This window comes from Squalius cephalus (genome assembly GCF_949319135.1).
Source record: "Squalius cephalus genome assembly, chromosome: 4".
NCBI classification, from domain to species: Eukaryota; Metazoa; Chordata; class Actinopteri; order Cypriniformes; family Leuciscidae; genus Squalius; species Squalius cephalus.
Window position 1 is genome coordinate 5,933,891 of NC_137125.1, and position 19,034 is coordinate 5,952,924.

The 19,034-nt window shown below is 37.8% G+C and overlaps 1 protein-coding gene and 1 long non-coding RNA gene across 2 annotated transcripts in view; one reads left to right on the plus strand and one right to left on the minus strand.

The window, feature by feature from the left end:
- Positions 1-1,793: 1,793 nt before the first annotated feature.
- Positions 1,794-2,407, minus strand: LOC307157825. Its single transcript, XR_013821090.1, has 3 exons — positions 2,181-2,407; positions 2,046-2,107; positions 1,794-1,967 (listed from the first exon to the last, which is right to left on the minus strand). It is a non-coding gene; the product is annotated as an uncharacterized lncRNA (long non-coding RNA).
- Positions 2,408-12,926: 10,519 nt separating this feature from the next.
- Positions 12,927-19,034, plus strand: part of LOC307157255 (uncharacterized protein) — a 31,410-nt gene continuing 25,302 nt past the window's right edge. The window contains exon 1 of the mRNA XM_079869122.1: positions 12,927-12,998. The gene's annotated coding sequence lies outside the window, so the exon portion shown is untranslated. The remainder of the gene's footprint in view (positions 12,999-19,034) is intronic.

Consider the following 19,034-nt stretch of genomic DNA (forward strand, 5'->3'; position numbering starts at 1 on the left):
ATATATATATATATATATATATATATATATATATATATATATATAATTATTAATCCAAAGGTGTACAAAACTCTAAAAGTCTTTATGTTCTTTATGTAAATTACACGAGCTTCTTTTTCAGGGTGAAATATCTCTTATTCAACAGATTCCTTAAAACACAGAATCTTTCACAACCAAACTTTTCTTTTTAAAATAAAAGATTAATTACCGGTTCTTCATGTAAATTACACGAGCGTCTTTTTCAGGGTGAAAGACAACACTAAGACTTTTACGACCAAACTTTTCTTTTCTTTAAAAAAATAGCCTTCTAAAATAAAATATGTCTTCCAATTAACTAAGTCAATTTTGTCAAATATCCAGATTCGTTATTGTAGTCATTTTTAGGAAATGTTCTCATTTGGATTAAGCTATTCGGGTAATGCAAAAAATATATTCTTTATTATATTTACAAAGAAATAACACTATCGTGTTTCTTTTTGAAGGATATGGAGTATAAAGTGTACTTAAATGAAGAGGCACCTGTTCCCGCAGCTACAAAAAGGCGATGGACACAGAATATAATAGGTTGCTGAACGCAAATAACTGTATTTTAGGCAATATGTTTCTTATTGTACAATTACATATTGACTTACATTAATCAAATAAGCAAGAAATCTGTTTTTTTTTTTCTTCTTCAGGAGCAAAAAAGAGAAGATCATACAAGACATGGCTTATTCCCGATATAGTTGAAGTAATTCAGGTTTTAATGTTGGCCTAAAAAACATTTTCAGTGATAAATTCATGGCCATTTGTTGTAGTCAAGAAACCATGTCTAACATGCTCCTGTATGTTTATAATTTCATACTTATAGGAAAACATTTCCAATGATGACAATATCGGCAAATCTGACAGGAACTGCCCTGATGCTCATGTGAGAATAGGCTTTTTTATTTTTTTTATTTTTCAAAGTTAAAGGGATAGTTCACTTTGAAATTAAATTTTGGTATGTTTTAGCTTACCTGAAGGGCATCCAAGATGTAGGTGTCTTTTTTTCCGCAGTAGTTTCAATTTTGATATTTTTAGGTCAAACCGTTCTTGTCTGTTAGTCATTTCATGCAGGTATATGGATACTGACTCAAAGAGCTTGCACAAAGTCCAAAATAAAACAGTTCCCCATCGTCCAAATTAAACAATTCCCCATCGTAAGTACACATTGATGGCCTAAGACACGAAACGAGCGGTTTGTGTGAGAAAACGAACAGTATTTATATAGTTTTTAGCTCTTATAACACAGCCGCGTCCAAATGATCTGAGGGCTCGGCGGGTATAGATATATACACTAGATGTCGCCTTGGTTACTGCAGTTCATTGGAACGAAACCGTAGCCAAGCGACATCTAGTGTATATATCTATACCCGCCCTTGGGCAGGTATAGATATATACACTAGAAGTTGCCTTCGCTACTGCAGTTCATTGGAACGGAACCGTAGCCAAGGCGACATCTAGTATATCTATACCCGCCGAGCCCTCAGATCATTTGGACGCGGCTGTGTTATAAGAGCTAAAAACTATATAAATACTAATATATATATATATAATCCTGCCCCGCCTCAAACAGTAATCGCTCACTACAACCAACCACTCACACTGGTGTTGCACACTAGAAAGGGAATGAGAAACACACACTCAAGTGTTAAACACAATACCCCCAAAAAGAGAGGTGGGCAAAGTACCCTTTTTACCATTGGCCACAGGAGACCCGAGCACTTACATTACAAATTATATAAACAAAGAAAGAAAATCAAATCATACAGATTATAATAATTACTAATAAAAGAAAATACCACAAAACAAAGACATTAATGAAAATAAAACTTCAAAATAGAAACAAAACAGCAGCGTAATCCGGGGCCGTGCGTCTTGCCATTAAAGATAAGCTTACACCGCTCAGAGCTGGAAGCAAGCCTGTTATGCACGTTCCTTCCGACCTGCACGCACACACAGCAGTGAAATTAACTTTTTTTTATAAACCTGAAACGATCCACCAGAAAAGAGATCATACTCACTGCGTTTTCAATGATTCTAACACGACTGTACAGGTTCTCGCTGCACTCAAATTGTGTAGTGACTGCAGGACACAAACTTTAAAATTACACACTAATATTATAAAATCACATTCCATGTTCCGCTCATTCACATACCTGATCACGCAACGAGCAGACTAAATGCCCCGAACCACACGACTCCACTAGGAACAGGCAACCAGGATGCAAAAAGTAACATCCCCAGCCATTTGAAGGCTGCATTTTTATTTAGAGCGCAATCATGGTAATTAGTCACCAGACGGTTACCTGACACCACTAAATTTACTGGGCAGATAATTCAGTTCTCCACCAGGGGGAGAAACAAAGGGAAATACCCAATCTGCTACACATGCATGGCATATTACTTGTGCTGCGTTCCAAACCGCATACTTCCCTACTATTTAGTATGGGAAAAAGAGTAGGCGAGCGAAAAAGTATGTACGAATCCAAAAGAGTAGGGGAGAATTACCTGGGTGACGTACTAATTATCGCGAGATTCGGACTTAAGTGCGTTCCAATATGCCTACTTTCCTACTATATAGTAGGTGAAAACAGTACGTGAAGGAAGCAGTACGTTCGAAACATCAGTATTCATAAAAGAGTAGGTGAGAAGTTCCCGGATGGCTTACTGCTTCCGGCCCGATTTTTGAGTGCTCAACCGATGGATACTCTTCTATCCCAGGAGGCCACGCGAGAGGATACGTCATAAAAAAGAAGAAGAAGGATAGGTCATACTCGAACGTGACGGAAAGGATGACGGACGAGAGTGTTTTCAAATGTGAGTATTACAAATCAAATGATCGCATGTGTTGAACTACTGTACAGTAAACTGTTGAATTGTTGAAGGTGTAAAGACGCTATATAGTATGGTAAATTTGTGATTTTGCTGTAAATCACATTTTATTATGTATAAGTTAGCTAACAGAGGAGCTCCAGTAAGGACACATACGTCTCCAAAGTGGATTTGCATACATTTTAAACCGTATGCATCTTAAATACAATTACTAAATGTCTATTTAATATCTGGTAAGAAAATCTAATATAAGAATTGCATATTTCTACGTCTAATAGATATGAAATAGACATCTGAGTTATGTATGTGTACTATTGTTTAAGATAATTCACTGTTGTCAACACTGTTTTCATTAGACGAATGTTTAATAAATTTACATAAAGTAACTAAACATAAGTGGCTCATGAAGCCCTCTTCATCGGAAAGCGGAATGCTGCCATCAAAGGCTTTGAGTGAGTATACAGAAATAATTAAACATCTATTTAATTGTTTATTTGTAGTGTATTTCAACAGAGATATTACAGCACTTTTTTGATCCTTGATTTCTCTGCATTTGCTGCAGATCTTTTGTGGTGGAGCAGGACCTGCAAGGCAGGATGACTGCAGCATTTGTAAAAAAAAAAATGGGAAAACCTTAAACAAAAATACAAAGTAAGATAATTTTGTTACTTCTAATACAGAAATGAAATGATTAAATATTGTGATGTTAAAATGACTGCTTTTGTATCATGCTTGTGCATTTTTGCAGGATCTGAAATGTCCACAGACAGGGGTGAGCACTGAGGATGGAGGGGCCGGAGTCCTGGAAGTGGTACGCTGCCATGGATGAGGCAATTGGGGGAAGACCCTCCATCACTCCTCCTGCCCTCGTTGCCTCATGTGGGCCGGATGTTGCTGTGGCCTCTTCATCCTCAGTGAGGCCAGAGCCAGCAAGAGCCAGGAAAAGGGTGAAAGATCTGGAGGACCTGATCCAGGAGATGGAGGAGAGGGAAGAGGAGAGAGAGAGGAAAGCAGCTGAGAGGGAGGAGAGACTGTGGAGAGAAATGGAGGAGAGAACGGGAGAGACGAAAGACAAGAAAGAGAAGTAAGAGAAAGAGAAGAGAGATGGCACCGGGAGGCAAGCGAGAGAGAGGAAAGGAGAGATAAAGAAATAAAAGAAAGGGATGAAAAATTCCTTTCTGTCCTTGAAATCCTTGCGAAAAAATAAATTCAATGACAAAAAACATCTTATGATCATTTACACATTTGGGTTAAAATGAATCAAATTATATATATATACATACACACACAGTACTGTGCAACAACAACAAATGGTGGCCTAAGACTTTTGTACAATACTATGTATATAAAACAAACAATTTCTAGGCATTCACAGTAGCCTACATTATAGATTTCTAGAAATGTAGTGATACTTTAAGATTGTGATAAAATTCATAAATTAAATATTTATGAAGTGATGAATAATTAGTGAATGTGTGGTGTAATGTAAAAAAAAAAAAAAAAAACACTTTAAAACAACAGTTTTATTGGAGCGTATTATATGACTTCTAAATGAACACAGAGCTCATGCAGGGATTTTCAAGGCAGGTCATGAGGGTTCAGTTCCAACACACCTGTCTGTAATTTACTAGTAGTCAGTTATTAATTGGTTTAAATTGATTCAGGTGTGTATAATTAGGGTTGGACAATAGCCCTCCATGACCTAAGATGAACTTGAGACTGTTTACACAAACTACCTTAAGTTTTGCATTAACTAGGGTTAGTGAACCCAAGCAAAAAAAGGGTTAATGAACCCAAGCAAATAATTCAGGCCACATTTACACATAGCCGGGTATTTAGAGAAACGAATATTTCCCCCCCATCATTTTCAAAAAAGTTGTCGTTTACATTAACCCGCATAAATACGCCGTCGAGCGCCATCATAACTATGCCAAACCTATGGGCGGCAGTGTAGGGAGAAGGATAAAGCCATGCAAGCCAATCAGAATCCTCAAAATCGACAGCAACGAATAGCACGAGCGACTTCCAGTTCCTTTCAAAACAACAGACATGGCTCGAGGTTCATGACATAAGCATTTTCTGGCACATAATGTGACGTTTGAGAACCTAAAACCCCGTTTCTCCCAGTTGACACGGCAACACATAACCGGCGTTTTCAGAAATCTCCACTTTGGCCGGAGTTTTTAGAAATAATCGTTTTCTGGGATAAAAACGGCGTTTTCGTGTGAATGACAGGCCAAAACGCATGGAAATATCTGCGTTTTCCCATCGTGTAAACGGGATCTCAGTCATTATTTACTCCCCTTCATGTTGTTTGATCCCTCTGTTTTTTTTGTTTTTTTTCTGAACACAAAAGGTGATTTTGGTCAGGTTTGTACTGTTGGTTTAATACAATACCACTCAATAGACTTTCAGAAGCTTCAAAAGCATCATCAAAATGCCAGGAAGCTTCTGAAAGTTGGGCTCCACTGACATATTGTATGAAACCAGCAGAACTAACTTGACAAAAATCCCATTTTGTTTTTAAACAATAAAAAACAGAGGGATCTAACAGCATGAAAGCACATAAATAATGGCTGTATTTATATGTTGAGGTGAACTAACCCTTTCACCCACCAAATATAAATTGTAGTAAATGTATGTATGCATTTTGTATTATAGTAATACCTTTACGAAATAAGCAGCTTTGAGCGTTTATGCCTGAGACCGTTTAAAAAAAAAAAGCTTTACAAAAATCAATCACATTTATGCATTTGCCAGAAGTTTTTATCCAAAGTGACTAAATGCATTTATTACAGGGACAATGACCCTGGGCCAGCCTGGAGTAAAGAGCCTTGCTGATCGACCAGCAATCGTCTGCTAACCAGTTCAGTGGGTTTAGCCCACTACACCACAAAGGTAGTAAAGCTCTAACAAATATTTGCATGTAATTGTAAACCTATAAAATTACATTTGGCAAGTAACGGAAAGCTGACAACATGAATTGTAAAACATTTTAATCTTCTTAAATGTTTTAAAGGTAGTCGTGCTCATGGAGAGCAGGCACAGGGATGTTTGGAGCAGACACCGCAGCAGCCAGATTGTCCCGCACATGTTCTCCCACTCTTGCTGCAAGGTTGTGGGGATCAGGGAGGCCGTCATCATGGTCATCCTCATCCTCTGGCTCAACGATGTCCCCATTGACTAGAGCGAGATTGTGAAGCACAGCGCAGCACGCAACAACCTCAGGCACAAACGCAGGGCTCACCTCCAAGGCCTTGAAGAAAATGCAGCGCCAGCGTGTCTTCAGCATCCCAAAAGCTCTCTCCACGATGTTGCGGGCACGGGAGTGCTTGCTGTTGAAACGAGCCTGCACAGGGTTCTGCACCGGCTCTCTGTACGGGGTGATGAGGCAGATGGGGGCACTCAGGCAAGGATAGCCTCCATCCCCGAGGATGCACTTGCCTGCAGGAGGATAAAGGCTGCCAGCATACTCAGGGCTGTTCCTCAGCACCCTGGCATCGTGCACAGACCCAGGATATCCCACAAAGACATCAAGGAATTTCCCCCGGTGATCAGTGATGGCCTGGAGTTGGATGGAGTGAAACAGCTTCCTGTTGAAGTAACAGTGGGAGTTATTTGCTGGAGGTTTGATACGGATATGACAGCCGTCTATTGCACCAACTGCTCTACTGAAAGCTGGTGACCCAGCCAGCTGTGCAAATCCTGCTCCCACTGCCTCCAGGTCATCTCCGGTCGGAAAGCAAATCACCCTCCTCAAAATTCCCATGATGGCCTTGCTCATTCTGTGCACAATGTTATACACAGAGGTATTTGGGATGTCGAAGGTCTGCGACACCACCCTGATGGATGCTGCATGGGCCAGCCAGTGCAGGAACACAAGCACCTCAATCTCCCGTTCCCATTCATGGTCAGATCCCAGTCTGACTGCAGCAATGAGGGACATGATGGACGGCAGAGACAGGCGAAGGTGGGCACGGTGGTCAGCCGCTTCATCAAAATAGAGCCGCAGAATGGGAACAGCTCTGTTGAGATGGCAGTATGATGTGGGGTTCACCGCCTGTAAATATGTGATAGTATGTTAGAACAAAAAGCTTGAATAAAACAATGTTTCATATGGTATTGACTTGTATATGTATTTATTTACTGTGATGATATGATATCTTTTATTCATTCATTTACTTATTTTTATTCATGTTTCATATTAAATATTTATTCATGTTTCAATAAAATATTCATTTCATGAATTATTGCATTAATCAATCAATGAAATTGTATGTATTCACATCAGCTGCATTTGTCTAGTGTGTATTCATACATCTATATCATATGACAATACAATTTGCTTGTTTTACCAAAATATATCCTTTTAATTAAGAAAATGTTATATAATTAAGTGCTGGTCAGCATTTGTCATTATTATTATTGTGCATAAGTGTTGGGGTGGGCTAGTAATGCAATTCATTCTGGGGTAATCTTATTTTTTTAAGTAGTAATACTTGCTTTGTTTGAGTATGAAATCATAAGTCTTCTCCAAAGGCGAGATCTCCGAGCAGCTGCCTGACGTCTCCTTTGTGCACACATTCGTCTAACTATTGCAGACATGCCAACCATTTCAGACGCTGATGAAAACCGTTCTAGTTAGGTTGTACTGATGCAGTGAGATGTCAGTGAACCTGTTGCTCATAATTTTTAAATTGTTGCGCTTGTGATAACCAGGGGCGTAGCAGCCATTCTAAAAGTGGGGGGGACAAAAGCTGTATGTGACCATAAGATGTGACCCAAAGGTGATGTTCATAACAGGGTTTTTCCAGGCTCAAAATGAGGCGGAGGTGGTAAAATCCTAATAATGAAAATGTGTATTTTTTGTAGATCATTATATACCCTAATGTGTTTCCCACATTATTTTTGTGGGTGGAGCTTGGTACCTCTAGGGGGGTCCGGGGGCATGCCCCCCCGTAAGAAAATTTGTACATTTTAAAGATAAATTCATTAATCCGGTGCACTTTGAGTCACCCAAATCCACTGTTACAAATAAATAATCCACCCGAAAACCGCCCAAAATTAGTTATCTGCATCTGATCATCACATTACAAAAATATTCAAATTCTCAGTGTTAAGCATGATAATATGGTAACATCACACTGAAGTAGGCTGATTTAAAATGAACATTTATTTAAAATAAAAGTTCTTCTTTTGGCAAAATTACATTTCCTTAGTAGCATAAACAGAGGCTTTACTCCCTTCAAACTTAAATTGTCAATGTTTCATTACATCACTGTTTGAAAACACTCATTTTTTGTACCTTTTATAAAGGGCATTTTCCCCCTAATTTTATACAACAGAGATTTTATTAAATATATCAATAAAACCTAAATCAATGTATTTACAAAGTTTTAATATTATTTGTCACCCGACGTCACAACCGAAATTTAACCAAATATCAACGTCTTATGACGTTGCGTACCTGATGGGAATAATCTGTTATGTCTCATTTAGCAGATGCTTTTATCCAAAGCGACAAGTAGGAGAGCATTTAACACACACTCGGCACAATCCGGTGCGACGGGACGAGGTCCATACGGGTTCTGTTGTCTTACTGCGTTACTTACAGTTGGTTAAATCAACAAGGAAACTTTACGCGTGATTCATGTCATCGCGACATACACTTGCAGTGCGTGTTTAAAAAAAGGATGTTATGTCGTCTGCTTTTTTCTGGGGTTCATTTTACCCCAGACGGCCAAACAGCAAAGTGACTAAACAACGAACGAAAATTCGCAAGAGAAACAAGAGATTTGAAGCTCATAGCAGACACGCCCAATAGATGATTTGCGCTGTGATTGGCTGAATGTTAGTTCACTCAAGTCTAAGTAACAAATCAGAGAACACGGGCGGAAATATTGGCGCTCGGTCAAAAAAATGCGGGGGACAGAATCACCTGTTTCTAAAAGTGAGGGGGACGTGTCCCCCCCAGTTGCTACGCCCCTGGTGATAACGTCATAGGTCACATGATAACGTCAACATGGTGGATGATGTCCGGATCGCATTCATACTCAACGAGATCTGGCTATAAAGTACCTACTCTTTTAGCGCTCGTTAAGTAAGTACTTATTGAAATTAACCTACTCATTGAGTATGCGGTTTGGACGCAGCCTTGGTGTTTGTCGCCAGCTGACTACCCTGTGGTTTGACTCCAAATACCATACAGAGCCTTGGTACATTGGAAGAGAAATCGAGCAGATTGAAAGAAGGTTACTTGCCATTAAACCACCTACAAGTATAACATGACCACCCCGTTCAATTTCTTTGCGTAAATATTGGAAAGCTTCGGAATACAGACACTTTCTCTTATTTTACAGCCTTCCCTGTTTGTTCGGGCATTTTACCTAGACAATATCTTGACCATTTACTACTTCTAGTACAGGCTACATACATTCTCCTTCAAGATTCAATTCCCCCCCACGACATTGACAAAGCTGATGGCCTTTTAAAAGCATTTGTGGGCCGTTTTGAGTCTCAGTATGGAAAGTGTCATGTGTCTTATAATGTCCACATACTTGTACATGCAGCAGCATCTGTGAAAAATTGGGGTCCTTTATGGAGTCACAGTGCATTCTTATATGAGTCCCAGAATGGACACCTTCAGAAACTCTTTCATGGCACACAAGCTGTAGCAGAACAAATTGTTAACATGTTTAACCTTTACCAACATGTTCCACGACTCATTGCTGCTGTATTCAATGATGAACAAACACAGCAAAGCAAAAGCTTTGTTGAAAAAATGTTGGGAGGCACCAATATTGTGACAAAGTGTATTAGTAGTTCTAGCGTGATGTTTCTTGGATGCCCACAAGTACGACAGCCAACCCCAAGAGAGTCTCATATCCTTCAAGAGTCAGGTTTTAGTGCAAATAAAGCTTTCAGTTTTTATTCTAGGGCTGTGGTTAATGGCAAGCGAATTCATTCAAAAGGAGCAAAATCTTTATCTAAAAGAATCAACCATGCAGTTCAAACCAAACATGGGTCTATAGCATTAGTACGATCATTTATAGACGTAGGCAATGCGCAAGGAGAGGGTCATGCCTTCATTGATGTTATGAAAACAACAAGTAATGACATCAGCAAAGACAGAGAATCAGGGATAACAGCAACAAGCATTTTAAAAGAAAGAGGGATTGACTCAGTTGAACTTATCAAATGCACAGACATACATTCAACCTGTGTCTACCTCAAGGACCTACCAGGTCTTGCAAATAATTTTTTTTTGCATCCAACCAAATAGATGGGAGTTGGATTAAAAACAAAATAGCTGCATCTTCATGTTATAAAAGGTAAAAATGTACAGTATACAGACTCATATCTCTTGAATGTTGACATGTCGTGAATGTTTGCATAAATGTATAATTTTGAAATGATTTAGAGAAATGATTTTTTTTATATATATATATAATTGCCTATTTATTCTTACTCTTAATTTTTTTTAATTTACTTGTTAAGACTCATTGTTTTGTCTCATTGCTGCCAACAGCCAGAGCATAATATATCAAAAATAGTTCCATGAAATGTACTTGAATCTAATTAAATAAAAATTGTATGAATAAAACTACAGCAACTATCAGAGTTTTTTTCTCTAGTCTAGACATAGCCTATCCTGAATCCAAAACCTGTAGGGTTTTTTTATATTTATTTTTTGACTTATTTATTTTTCATTTACAGGGAAAACTCCTGTAAGCAAACATTTTGTTTCTGCGTGAGGTGCACGACAGTCCTGCAGGATTTTTTTTTAAAATTCCTGTATGATTTTTCACTTGTGCTGTACAGCGCAGTATGTGCAGGACATTCCTACATGTTCTACAATGAACCTTCAGTACAACAGAAACATGCAGGAACATCCAACACAAGTGAAAAATCCTGCAGGACTGTATAATTCCTGCAGAATTTTTTAAAAATCCTGCAGGATTTTATAATTCCTGCAGGACTGATGTGCAGTACAAGTGAAAAATCCGGCAGAAAAAATGAAAATCCTGCAGGATACCTTCTTCTAACAATGTTTTATTTTCATTAGATGTTTTTCACTTTCTGACTGTAACAAAGTAAATATACTATATATATATATATATATATATATATATATATATATATATATATATACAACTTGTATAATCAAATTGCTTGTGTTAAAGGAGCTATTTCTTCAGGGTCATGGCCCTTTACTACAATCCACTTTGTTTTTCCACACATAGTTTTGTTTTGCCCTTATATTCTGTGGAGAAACTGAGATGGAATAAGATGTACATCATGATAAGGACTCTACTTTAGTTAATAAATTACATCAAAAGTAGTAAGATTTCTTTCCTATCACAAATTTGATTTTGTTATCAAAATTCTTAATTTGTTTAAAATATTTAAATGTATAGATATAAATATTTATATTAAATATAAAATATTTAGGTATTTAGTTCTTTTCAATCTTTTATAAAATGAAGATCAAAGTACTTGACTATTCATGATTGAGAATATCACAAATGCGCTGTAGTTTGTTTTATAATTTGTTATCTAAGCCAGAAGCTTTTGGAAAAATCTCAGTGGTGTTGAAAGCTTTGGAAATCTGTCTGTAATTCATACATTAAATCATGTATCATTTGAATATGTTTTCTGTATGTGAATTTCTATTATATTATATTTTGAACGGGACTTTTATTTTGGTGTGGTGACATGACGTCATAAGGCTGCGCCGCGCTCCTGCATATGCGATTCTGCTGGAAAAAAAAAGGTTTGTGTTTTTAATCATCTAAAGTGTTTAAATCAATACACCCTGTTCAAACACTTATGGAAAACTGTGAAATAAGTTAATTGTTAATTAATATAACACTGTATTTTTTTTAATAGCAGTAATGAGCATTGCTTTTTTAGTAGAGTACATAAATAGCATTAATGAACAGTCTGTGTGAGTAAAGCGCATCCACACGCGACTAACAGAAACAGTGCGTCTCATTTCGCTCCCTATACTGTCAGTTCATCATAAACACGCTGTTTGCTCTCTGGAGAGTAATGATAGAGAAAATGACACAGAGGTTTTTAAAAAAAAAATAAAAAAAAGAGTCAACTTAAACAATTATGGATACTGTATTTGTGAATAGGTACTGAAAGTGTAAATAAAAGAGAACAAACACAACTATCTTTAATGTCACCTTTTGAAAAAAAACCTATTGAAAATGTTTGAATGGAAGGTGCAGACCATTAAATATAATCTAAGAGTTATTAGATACCAAATATAAATCATAACAAAATAATAATTGTATGATCTAGTGTTATTTTATTAATTTGTAGTTGTGAGTGTTTTTTGTCTAATCAGATCATTTAAAGGGGTCATGACATGAGAAACCAGATTTGCCTTGATCTTTTGGCATATAAAAGGTACAATCTTTGTACCATTTAAAACTTCCTGCAAGTTTCATAGCTAAAGATGTCCTCCCTACTATAAAACAAGTATTTATTATTTATAAGAGCTTCAAACACGGCTGGTCGTGGATCCTAAGGGTGCTAGCTGACGTCACCTCGCGTTAACTACGCCTGATTTCGGGGCTGAAGAAGTGCCTGTTTACAGTAAGATTTTGTGTGTCCCGTGTTCCTGGTTCTGTGGAAAAACAGCATGTCTGAATAATACGCTGCCGGAGGATCCTGTCAGGGAAAAATGGATTCAGTTTATTTTTTGAGGGTGTCCCAGTCACGTCAGTGTTAATTTACGCGTGTGTTCACTACTCTTCACGGATGACTGTATGATGCTGGCTTAGCCAGAACACTTTAGCTCAGAGATCAGGCCGTGCCGACTATTCTGGACCCAACAACGACGCCCCAAACTGTGAGTAATGTAAAAAAATACTTATTAAAACGTTAATTGCAGTTTGATTCATGATGAATAATCCCAGTGTTTTTACTTAGTGTTCTTGCATAATGTTTTCAGAGTCCGTCATGTTCAGGCCCGGTATTGAAAGATGTAGCCTGTCAAACTGACCGACACACACACACACACACACACACACACACACACACACACACACACACACACACACACACAGACATCAGTGTGTGAAATACACAGCTGGCTTTTCAAACCACGAGAGCCAAGTACCATCGCAAAGGTATTATTTATTATCATACCTTATGTCATCATAATTCTATTCATAAGAAGCTTCAAAGCTTTATTGACTAAATATTGAATTATTTATAGTCCATTTTTTTTGTAGTGCTGCAATTACATTTGACAAAAGAAAACTTTATATTGTATTTTCTAACTTTATAGACATAGGCTTTATAGCAGGGGTGGGGAACCTTTTTCCTATCAAGGGCCATTTACAATTTTTTAACATTCTTTAAGGGCCATTGTAATGAGGTTCAGTGTATGGAAGGAAGAAGACGGGGTCGGCGTGACTGGGACTCGTACGTTTTATTGGAACACAGTCGGAAGCGGCCACCCGGAAACCTGACTCTATTATGTTATTTTATAATCATGGGCGTAGATTACGCGGGGGACGTCCCCCCCCCCCCCCCCCCCCCCACACACACTTTTTATAAAATGTAAATTCGTCCCCCGCACTTTTTTGTCCACGACAAGCTGAGGTTTTCGCGGGTGTGTATAGCCTACATCGAGATTTAAAATCCAAAGAGTCAAGGATAGTCTACATACGTAAAGTAACTTTCACGTTTCCATGGTAATAATCAGTCACTCAAGCATCACGACACGCCCATGCTCGCATCATGCTCGCCCATGCTTGTTATCAAAGCCCTTCAAATTAGAATAAACATGGTGATTGTTAATGCTGAGTTTGTATTTTCATGCATTAACAGCCTGCTTGAATCAGGCAGCGTTGTAACATGTACGTGATGACAAACTTTAAGTTCTCTTGAAAAAGCCTAACCAGAAAGTTTGAAGTAGTTTTAAAAGCTTGAAGTTTGAAGGTTTTCAATTGGAAAGTTTTAGTTTAGTAAGACAGACAGACAGACAGATAGGATAGATAGATAGATAGATAGATAGATAGATAGATAGATAATAAATAGTATTATATTAATAATATTAATAATAAATAGGGAATCACAGATAATGCAAGGATGATTCTGATTTGATTTAATTTAATGTTAAGTGGTGAGTGATTGCCTGTAGTTGATAATACACTGATTGTAAAAAAGTTTCGCTGTTTTAGTTTGAAATGAAAGATGGAGCATAGGCTACATTTAATAAAATTAAGGAAAAAATGCCCTTTATAAAGGTAAAAAACATATTCTGATAAGAGTGTTTTCCAACAGTGATGTAATGAAACATTGACAATTTAAGTTTGAAGGGAGCCTCTGTTTAGTCTATAGGAAATGTAATTTTGCCAAAAGAAGAACTTTTATTTTAAGTAAATGTTATTTTTAAAGCAGCCTACTTCAGTGTGACATTTTACCATATTATCATGCTTAACACTGAGAATTTGAATTATTGTAATTGTGATGATCGGTTTGGGCGGTTTGCGGGAGGATTATTTATTTTTAACAGCAGATTCGGGTGACTCAAAGTGCACCAGATTAATGAATTTATCTTTAAAATGTACAAAATTTCTTCCAGGGGGGCATGCCCCTGGACCCCCCTAGAGGTACCAACCTCCACCCACAAACACAGTATGATGGTCTATGAAAAATACAAATTTAATTATCTTATTATTAAAATACATGATGTAGCGTTTATACGCCCGTATAAATCTTATTAATTATTATTCATAACGAATTATGATCAATAATTAATAATTTATTTATTTTCAGAATTTACTGTAGCAGAATCAATAGTATGATCAGTCTATCAGTTCATCCAATGAACAGAAAGCATAAACAGTTATTAACTCTAGGAAATATAATATCTTCCTGGCCAAGAAAGAAGAATCCCCAGCTAACAATAAATTAAGAAATAATCAAGGGTAAAAGCATAGATAACTTAGATCGAAGTTCAAGACAATAAATTCATAAGCAGATACACAAGTAATCTCTTTTCAAATACAAACAATACTTTATTGATTATATACTAACACATAAAGCTAATCTCTAAAACAAACACACACACACATTCATACGAGTTGCAGAAAGGAAGAGAGTGAGGAAAGAGTGAGATGATGAAATCTCACGATTCTATGCACTTATAAGACATGACCTGGAACGAACCATCAATCATTAATTAACCCTTCTATCGTTTCTTAGACAGGTTATTAAATTTATATCAATACACCAGTGCAGCTTTTAGTCTGGAGGTACTTGCTTGTCTTTGCGTTCCTTTTTGGGAATTCCCTTCGTTGCGTAAAACTTCTAAAAATAAGGTCTCCTTGTGCCTGGGTCTGCGGCGTTCCAGTCATGTGGTGTGCTGGAGCTGCTAGAGGATGGATGAAAGTCTTTGAAGTTGAAAGCGTGCGTTGCAGCCGTGAATCGTGGACCGAAACTTTGCAGCAAAGCTTAACTTAAAACAGAGGCTTTCAACGGAAAAGAAATGATGACTCAGAAAAGAAAAGAAATTGAGAAGAGAGTAGGCTAGTAAGATGGCTTGAATAAGGCTGTTGAGCCCGTTCTTCTGATCTTAATTTGGGTTCCTTCTCTTCGTGTCTACATTGTTACTGATCTGGTTTAGGTCTTCATCTCCCGCTGCATTTTTTGGTTCTGCACCACACTTCTTGAGAGTGATAGCAGAGCGTTTCTTGAGGGTGAACCCAGAGAGCGAGAGCACAGAGAGAGAGAGAGCTTTGTTTCTGTCTAAGATTTTTAAACTCAAAGTTTGTCCCCCCTCCTGAAGAGATCGGACCAATTAGACACTGGCTTTGTTTTCAAAGTCATAAATCATGCGTTATCTGGGATCTCCTTACTAGCAGAGAGAACAGAGGCTACAGTTTAGCCATCATTAGTATTATAAGAATGCGAAACATTTTACACAGATTTAATTCCAGCCATCTTGCTAGTTGTGTTCGTAAGATAGCATTGATATGAAACAGTACACACTTTCATTCACACATCTAATAATTATAACAATTACATGAATTATATGGGATTAAAGCATATCAAATGGACACATGTATTGTAGAAACACCTAGAATGATGTATGATGTTTTTAAGTCCGTTGAAAATTGTTCTTGAATGAGTTTTACGTATACTGTAGGAAGACTCTGTTTTCTGGTTTAGAGAGAAAGAACTCTGTTTGTTCGTTCAGAGGTCTCAACGGGGGAGGGGTCAGGAATGTTGTTGTGCCATTTCTGAACCAATCTGTCTTTTAAAAAACCCCTCATATTGACAAGCTTTTCCGTTAGTTTGGTCATTAGAAGGGTCTTTTGCAGACTCTCTGGCGCCGGGATGGTGAGTTTTATGGACTTTGATAGGTGTATGTCTCTTGGTGTGCAAAGTGTATGGGCTTGAGACAGCCCTGATGTCATGAGTGTTTCCTGCTGAAATCTGTTTGTATCATGGGACCTCTTAATTGTGGGATTCTCTCAATCAGTCAGTGTTTTGGCAACAAATCTTCTCTTTTGTTCGGCAGGAAGTAGAGAGTTTGAATTAATTTTCTGGAAGAAAATTAGTCTGTGGTTGGTTTCTTCTCATTGTCGTTACAATGATCAGGATTTTACCACCTCCGCCTAGTTTTGAGCCAGGAAAAAGCCTGCATGTGCAATATAAAGTACTGAACATCTTTCTTTCTTTCTTTTTGTTTTATTGCTTTAAAAATAAATTAATTAAGCAAAAACCTGTCAACAAAAGTCTGAAAAAAAACTGGTATTACACTTGACATTCTGTCCCCCTCACTTTTGAAATGATGGCTATGCCCCTGTTTATAATATTATTTCCTGTTATACTACAGGGCCGTTGAATGCTTGAATCTGATTGGTTGACGAACGTTCTAAGGTGTGCATTATTTTCAGGGAAACGCACAGCTAAAGTAGTTCCAGGCAGGTCTTGACCGCATTACAGATCCATATCACTTCGCGTAGTTAACGGTAATAACGGAAAATAGGATACAATTCATAACAAGAAAAAGCATTTAGCCCCATGCGCTTGAGCTGCAATTTTCAATGTCTAGCTTCACAATCAATGGAAACATGCAGTTTAATTTTAATAAAGTAGGTATATTCCTATCTATAATCAATAGAAAATTAAACTGAATATAGGCTAAATAAATGTATAGTCCTGCAGCACGGATTTTTATTGCAGATAATATAACAAATAAATAATTATTGATAGGCCTAACTTGTTAAAAGGCTTTTTTTTTTCCATTTATTTGGCTAGTCTACTGTCATCTGTCAATAATAGAAGAAAAAAGAACGAACTAATTAATTAAAACGAATTGAATTAATAAATAAATAATAATATTGACGCACATGCTTCTCTGTCTCATTATTGCAACATCTCTCTCTAATAACTGCATAAAGCCGAGCCGAGGACACACTTTAAGGCCGGTTATGAATGTAATTTGATGACTGATCATGAACAAACGCGTGTTCAGCGCGTTCAGTCTGTGTTCAAAGTCGGTGTTTAAAATCTGCTGTGATGAAAACAGTCAGAGAATGTGTCAGCTAGTCGTGTGTCCCCAGCATTACACCGGTTTCACACTGCACGCGTTAGCAGCACAGGAGCAGTGCGTATGGTGAGCAGGAGCAGGACACGCGTGTTTTGCTTTCACACTGGCAGCGTTTGTCACGTGTACAGACAGAGTGCTCTATAATGGATAAGTTGGCATTGCTTTATTTCGTTTTCAAATACATTTAAGAGAAAAGACTTGTCAAGAAGCTTATTTTATTAATAATTTCATTTATATAACTTTTGGTTCATCTTTGTTTTTATTGTTCTGGCAACAAGTTTGTTTTTGGACATTTGTTTTCTTTTTAAATTAATGTTGGTCATTTGATTGACTGTTTAAAACACAATAGATATCATCAATGCACTTTTTGGATAAAACTGCAGTGTATTTTGGCCATGATCAATGCATAGTCACTTTAATTCAGCGTAAGCGGCGCAGCAAAAATAGACCCGCTGCACTGCTGTTCACGCGACGCTCCTGCTCCTGGTGTGAATGCACTCATTGGTTAACATGGACGCCGAAAAAAATACGCGCTGCTCACGCGTCGCTGACGCTTGCGGTGTGAAACCGGCGTTAGGCCTGATTCACACCGGACGCCGAAGCGACGCAGAAGCGGCGCGGAACGGAGGCCGCTTCCTTTCGGCGCCCATGTTAACCTATGGTGTCGTTCACCTGTCGTCTATTTTTTGCGCGACCGCGAGTGATCCACGTCAATTCCGGCAGGAAGTCACAACAAGAAACACGAGACATCCGGTCAATTGTCAAAATATAAGCAATTTTCAAAAATTAAAATACCGCGAGTGACAAATGCGATCATATTTGTGTATCTAAACAGACTAGAAAGATGAAAACAAACAAAGAAAAAACACAACAAAATAGATTTAATAAATTTGAAGAGAGGATGCATATTTCAACGGTATACACTACTACTGTCTACCATATTCTCTCTCTCTGGCTGCGTGTGTCTCTAATAAAAGAAGTGTACAAACTTCTTGGTTACAGAAACATGGTGTATTCATTTTATGAGGTTATTTACTTACCCATGATGTAAAAAATAGCTCTGAATAAACAACAACTGAGCAGAAGCGCTTGTCGACCGCCGCGGAGAATACGCGTCTGGTGTGAACAGGCAGGCGCCGGGCCGCGTGTGATTTTCCGTTCCGCGTCGCTTCGGCGTCCGGTGTGAACCAGGCGTTAGTCTGCTATCAGTGGCTCAAACCTCCATTACTAACTCTAAAATGACATTTTGGAATTAGCAACGGAGGCATGGGATTAGATGCGTAAGAAATTAGTCCTACATACAAGAGCGTTTTAATGACAAAAACTTTACAAACGTCTTGAAATACATCATCTGAACAATGTTTGGTAACTGTAGTATAAGCGGAATAATTGACTTCAGGCCGTTGAATTATTAGAAAAATAATGCACACCCGAGTTGGTAATGCGGTCACGACGCGAAGCGGAGTTTTCTAATAATTCAACGGCCTGAAGTCAATTATTCCTTACTTATCTATTATATTAAATGTAACGTGGTTAGTTAGTTAGTTCAGGGAAGAAGGAGGCGGGAACCGGCAAACGTTTAAACCACTTAAATACA